At 47.9% G+C, this 6,102-nt stretch overlaps 1 protein-coding gene across 2 annotated transcripts in view; it reads left to right on the forward strand.

Moving 5' to 3' along the window:
- The first annotated feature begins 147 nt into the window (after positions 1–147).
- CIPC (CLOCK interacting pacemaker) overlaps positions 148–6,102 on the forward strand; it is a 20,637-nt gene continuing 14,682 nt past the window's right edge. The window contains exon 1 of one of the 2 annotated variants that reach the window (XM_006157074.3): positions 148–294. The gene's annotated coding sequence lies outside the window, so the exon portion shown is untranslated. Of the gene's footprint in view, positions 295–419; positions 696–6,102 lie in introns of those variants that run through there. The other variant, XM_014591074.2, reaches the window with a different exon arrangement.

Here is a 6,102-nt window from a genome sequence, read left to right on the forward strand (position 1 = left end):
GAGCGCCGGCCCCGCCCCGCGCCGGCCTCGCCTTCCGGCGGAGGCGGGGACAAGGGGCGTCTCCGCGGGCCCTTCTAGGAAGGCCACGCGCAGTCTCCATGGTGCCGGGTCGTCCGAGCCGGGTCACGTGGCTGGTGAAAGCCGTCGCGGAGGCGGGGGGAGGAGAAATGGGCGGGAGGCTGAGGGGATAGCTGGAGAGCCGGCGACCACGGGGTTGTCATGGAGCCGCGGGGCCGGGCTCGCGCATGCGCCACCTGAGCCGGGCCGGTCGTGGAGCAGGGACCCCGGCCCTAGGTGAGAAAGGCAGGGCTGGACTCCGGGGGAACAGGAATGGCGTAACGAAGAGGGTTTGGGCGAGGAGCATAGAGGGAGGAGGTGGGAGGAGGGGAGAGGGGAAGAAGGGAGACGGAGGCAAGAGGGAATAGTCGGGGCTTTCGGGGGACGGAGGGCCAAATGGGGGGGAACCCACAGGGGCGTCCTTCTCCTGTTTAATTTATTTTGCTGTGTGAGGCGGACTTGCTGGGATACGGAATCGCATTTGGGGAGGGGGCATGTGCGAGGAGCAGGTGGGTTGAGTCCGTTAGGGGAGGTGGGCCTCTGGCCCAGTCTGGGGGGCAATAACCCACTGGACTACCTGGTGGGGATAGCATCTGGAGGCCTGCCTGGCTGTGAGCAGAGGGTCAGGGAATGGGCAGGTGAGTGGGTGCGAGAATCACCGGGTCACCGGGTGAGGGTTCTGGACCTCCGATTTGGGGCTGTGGGTAGTGAACCATTCTGGACCCAGGGCACAGGTGTGCTGTCTATACCAGCAATTTGTCACCATTTCCTCTTGGTGGCCAGCTTGCCAGGCGTGGTGCCAGGGGTAGGGGTATGGCGGAGAAGGTAGGCAGTGCCAAGTAAAGAGTTCGTGGTTAGTGAGTAGGTCGAGGTGGGGCTCCGTTCTAGACCCAGGGCACAGGCCAGAGCCAGGCTCTCTGTTATTGCCCAAGTCTTGGCAGTAGGCATTGCTGGGCGTTTGCCCTGGGAGGCTGGTGGTATGCCAGTCACAGCACAGTTCTAGGGTCTGCCCAGTTTTGCCCTGCTGAGCTGGCAGGCTGGTAGACGCCTGGAGGGTGCACATGCTGTCTGGCACAGATGTAGCGTGGGCTGGTGCGAATGGGTAGGTGGGCACAGTTACTGTGAACCCTTTTTGGAATGGGGGGATTTAAGAAAGGTCTCTAAGCCAGACCTGGTTTAAACATAGGAAATGATGTGGAGTGAGGATTCAGGATCATTGACTTCAGCCAGGTTGGAGACTGGGAATGAATGTGAAGGAGAAAGTTAATATTAGAGATTTAGGTAGATGGGGTTTTTTTCCACTGTTAAAATGCACATTCTCCCAGAATGCTATGTCTGAATATGCAGATCAAAAGAAAATGACGTGAGAAAATCTAGTAACTTATTTATAATTCTTACTGGGATTACTCATGGTTTTCTGGGTGGTAAAGTCTTTGTTTTCTATGGCCTTTTCCTTTTGTTGTATTTAAACTCCAGATTTTCACCTCACACCTCTCCCTCTGTGCACGCATGTTGTACACGTGACACATTTTAAAGGGAAGTTGAGCGCCCAGGAATGTTGCCTAGTATCTATAAAAGGAGAGATCTGAAAGAAGCATTTCAAATTCTTTCCTTGTAACCTTTGGGTCTCCTTTTTATCATAAACTCAACTCTCCACAGAGGTTCTTTGTGGATTAAATTAACCTTTAATTCAATTGGTAGATTTGTCCCTTAGGTTGTATTTCAGAATAAGGGATGGATCAGATACCTGTGTCCTGAGGTGGACCAGACCTAGGAGTTAGACCTTAAGGTGACCAGAGTGTTTGGACATGGAGAATCTTGACCTTCAAGCTGTTCAGGTATTTCTGCAACAGCTAAGCTCCTTGGGCTGTCAGAGATCCTCAGCAGGACAGAGATTTGTTGGAATGTATTATTCTGTTGAATACCTCTTATGTTAATTGCTGAGAGCTGAGATTGCAAAGATGAAAAAGCAACCCTTCCGATCGAGGAGACTAACTAATAATTAGATTTTAATGTAAAATGTACAAAAACAGAGATATGGAGCCCATGCTAAAAACTTTATTAACCTATATACAAGGAATCTTTCAAAGTTCTTGGAAATCTGTATTAATGAACAACAATGCATAGATTTCAAAATTTTCTTTCAAAATAAACTTGTACTTTAATTTCATTTGTCCACAAACTTTGAGGTACCCATGTGTTTATTGCTTTGCCTTCTATTTTAGTTTTTACTGGATACTATTCTCACAGGGAACCTTTTGGACAATGCATTACATGTATGTGCATGAGAGGCCCAGCTAGGGTTGATTCTGACACTGAAGGATCAAAAATAAGTCCTTCTAATGCATAGTAAAGTACATGAGGTCTGAGATGTTTGCAAAGCAGTGTTAGTGGCTTCCAGGCTGTTCTAGGAAGCAGAGGGGTGACACAGTGGGCAAGAGCTTAGACCTATTTTCAACCCCTAGTCAGCTTCTGAACATGTAACTCGATTGTAAAATAATACTGGGCAAGAAGAAGAAAATCAAGCAACGTCTTTTTTTTTTTTTTTTTTTTTTTTTTTTTCCCTCTATCCCTTTTTTAGGTTTTGACCATAGGGTGAGTGCACTAGCCAGAGAGAGACAGTGAAAGGGAAAGTGAGAAATCACCCCCTAGGGAGAATGGCCACGGTGCAGTCCTTTTTCCATTCTCCTCCTGGGATTTTGGGCATGCATGCACGTACCTGGTGTGATTTCCAAGCTGCCAGGTCTGGGACTCCAACCATGGTCAGCCTTGTGGGATTCCAGCACCTTAACCATCACCACTTGCTGGGCCCCTTCTTGAAGTTTTCAGGCCATGCCATTTGCTTGGCCCCCAGTAGTAAATGCCATCACTCTGCTTCTCTACTGTCCAGGCTTCACATAGTGTTGTGTTGGAGTTGGTCTGTTCATGGCTCATGCCCTCAGCCCACTCATAGGAGGGAAGTGATACTCCTCAAAGAGCAGTTGAGGAAGGATGTAGCCCTTCATTCTGCTTCCCACAAGAGCCTCCCTGGCTGGGATGCCAAGACTTGCTGCTGCTTGAGAACTTTACTGAGGATAGAGACTTTGATTATTATCATTCTTTAAATTTAATTTTATTTATTTATTTTATTTTAATTTGACCAGAGAGGGATAGAGCAAGAGGGAAAGTGAGAAAGCAAGCCACCAGGTCCAGGACTTGAACCAGGGTCGGCCATGTGGGAGTCCAGTGCCTTTAACCACCATGCCACCTGCTAGCCTCTAGACTTTGATTATTTTAAACATTTTACATCCAAAATAGTCAATTTGCTGTTTTAAAGCCAATTATGCATTCTTTATTTCCAGCTACCACTAGCTCCCCAGGATCTAAAGTTTTAGAGTGTGTTCTCTTTTTAACTGATATATCAATGCTTCAGTATTTTGATTTCATAGTCACTATTGTCCTACAAATACTTAGCCAGAGGGAACCAGCAGTTAGCGTAATGGCTATGTTGCTGGACTCCCACGTAGTCGACCGTGGTTCGCGTCCCGGACCTGGTGGCTTAAAACTCAACGCTGGGCGCGTTGTCTGTGCGTGCCCAAGATCCTGAGAGGAGAATGGAGGAGAAGGGATTGCGGCGTGACCATCCCCCCTGGGGGGTGATTTCTCGCTTTCTGTCTCTATGTCTCTCTCTGTCTGTCTGGCGAGCGCACGTGCCCTATAGTGAAAATCTCTCCAAAAAAAAAAAAAAAAAACTTAGCCAGAATAAATTCCTATGTTTTCTGTAATTCCATTGACTATACTTTCATAACAGCAGACCTTTTATATTGTCTTTTCAGGAGAATTGTAGAAGACTGGATTGGGATTTTATCTAAAATAGTTATAAGATCATCCATATTTAGTAAAATAATGTGAAACTTTGTCAGGTTCTAATTGGTTGTAACTAATATGAGCTACTTTTCCTATCGAAATCAACAGCCTGGACTGACTTGAATTAATCTGAATGCCCATCCCCAAGCTACATCTATTTCCATTTTGAAGAAGGCTCCTATTCACTTTCGGACAGTATTATTTTAGGAAAATTACACTATGTGCATTTGTTGGGTTTCATACAAAAGGATCCTGATTTAATTAGAGATAGAGCTTTATATTTTAGTCTACTTTTTAAACTAGGTTGTCCATGCTGTCAGACTTCATAGCTGTCAAAGAGACATTGCTTTTGCACAGTGCTCTTGCAAGATGTGACAGTACCATTGTGTATCTTTCTGTGCATAGGATTAAATGTGTGACTTGTGGAAGAATGCTTGATATGACATGAATATAATGAGGACGCCATCCCTTTAAATGATTGAGATATGGGGTAAAATAATTTTTCCTTGGAATTGTGTTTAAAATTCATCCCGATTCAGACCAGTGTGTTCTCTTTAGTCCACTTCTTTTTTTTTTTTTTTTTTTTTTTTTTTGAGATATTTTCACTGTAGGGCGCGTGCGCTCGCCAGACAGACAGAGAGAGACATAGAGACAGAAAGCGAGAAATCACCCCCCAGGGGGGATGGTCACGCCGCAATCCCTTCTCCTCCATTCTCCTCTCGGGATCTTGGGCATGCACGCACACGCGCCCGGCGTGAGTTTTAAGCCACCGGGTCCGGGACACGAACCGCGGTCGACTACGTGGGAATCCAGCGACATAGCCATTACGCTAACTGCTGATTCCCTCTTTAGTCCACTTCTACATGCAAAAGTGCGAGCAAGAGGGTTGCTTAAGGGTGCTTGTCAGCAGCCTCTCTGCTTCCTTCCTCTGCTTGTTGAATAGTCACTGCTCTTCACTAGACCCTGTATTTGCAGAAGTGGTGTCGCTGTGGGGGAGTCCGCAGGAATTGCTGTTTTTTTTTTTTTTTTTTTTTGAGAGGTTTTTGCTATAGGGCATGTGCACTTGCCAGAAAGACAGAGACAGAGAGACAGAACCGCAATCCCTTCTCCTCCATTCTCCTCTCGGGATCTTGGGCACACATGCACACGAGCCCAGCGTGAGTTTAAGCCACCAGGTCTGGGACTCGAACTACTGTCGACTACATGTGAGTCCAGCGACATAGCCATTACGCTAACTGCTGGTCCCCAGATGCAGTGCTGTTTTTCAGGGAGCTGTTTCTCTCCACTCAGAAGGACAACAGCATGACGTCCTTAGTGGATCAGAATTAAAACATCCCTGGGCTTTGCCTGTGCCTACCTTGTTTCATTGTTACTGTTTTCCCTGTTGGCTCCCTGTTGCCTTTATCTCTGCAATATCCTTCATGTTGTTATCTTACCAGCCTTTCGGCCACCATCCTGGGCAACTCAAGTATTTGTTAAAATGTCTGGAATGTTCTCAGCCTCTGCCAGAGCTTCAGAGAGCTGATTTGTCTCATTCTTGCCCTGCTAATCTGGGTCAGGATCTGCTGTGGAATAGCCGTGTGTCACTCACTGGGCAGACTAGACCTCACGAGTCCTGAGCCCAGTCTTACACATGGCCGTCTACCTAGCATATCCACAGGGAGGCCCCCGGTCACGTCAGCCTCTGCCTGACCAAAACTCTCCGAGCCTCCCCGCTGCCCTGCCCCACCCGCGGCCACGCGAGCACAAGTCCTGTCAGGTCCTGTGCCACACCTCCACTTTTCACTTCTCCCCATCTCCTCTGCCATCCCGTAACTCACCTGGACAGCTGTAGAAGCATCGAGTGACCTCAGTGCCACCCCTGCCTCTCTCCACTTTAGTATTAGTTCAGCATCCAAAATGCTTTTAAAATGCAAATCTGGTCGTGTCAGTTTCTTGGTTAGAAATTTTTCTGTGGCTTCCAAAGCATTGTACTTAAGTTAATATCCAAAGTTTTTTCCAGCGTGGATTTCAAAGTACCCACTGTCCCTTTAGCATCGGTGCGTGGCATTCTGCCCCTGTGTACTGTGCCCTGACCTCTCGGGCCTGTCACCTCTCAATGTGGCAAGCACCTTGCTCCCTTAGGCCCCTAGTGCTGCCTGGAACACCTGCCCCCCCCCCCCACCTTTCACCTAGCCAGTCCCCACCCCACGACTGCCC

This window comes from Tupaia chinensis, unplaced genomic scaffold (genome assembly GCF_000334495.1).
Source record: "Tupaia chinensis unplaced genomic scaffold, TupChi_1.0 Scaffold000528_1, whole genome shotgun sequence".
NCBI classification, from domain to species: Eukaryota; Metazoa; Chordata; class Mammalia; order Scandentia; family Tupaiidae; genus Tupaia; species Tupaia belangeri.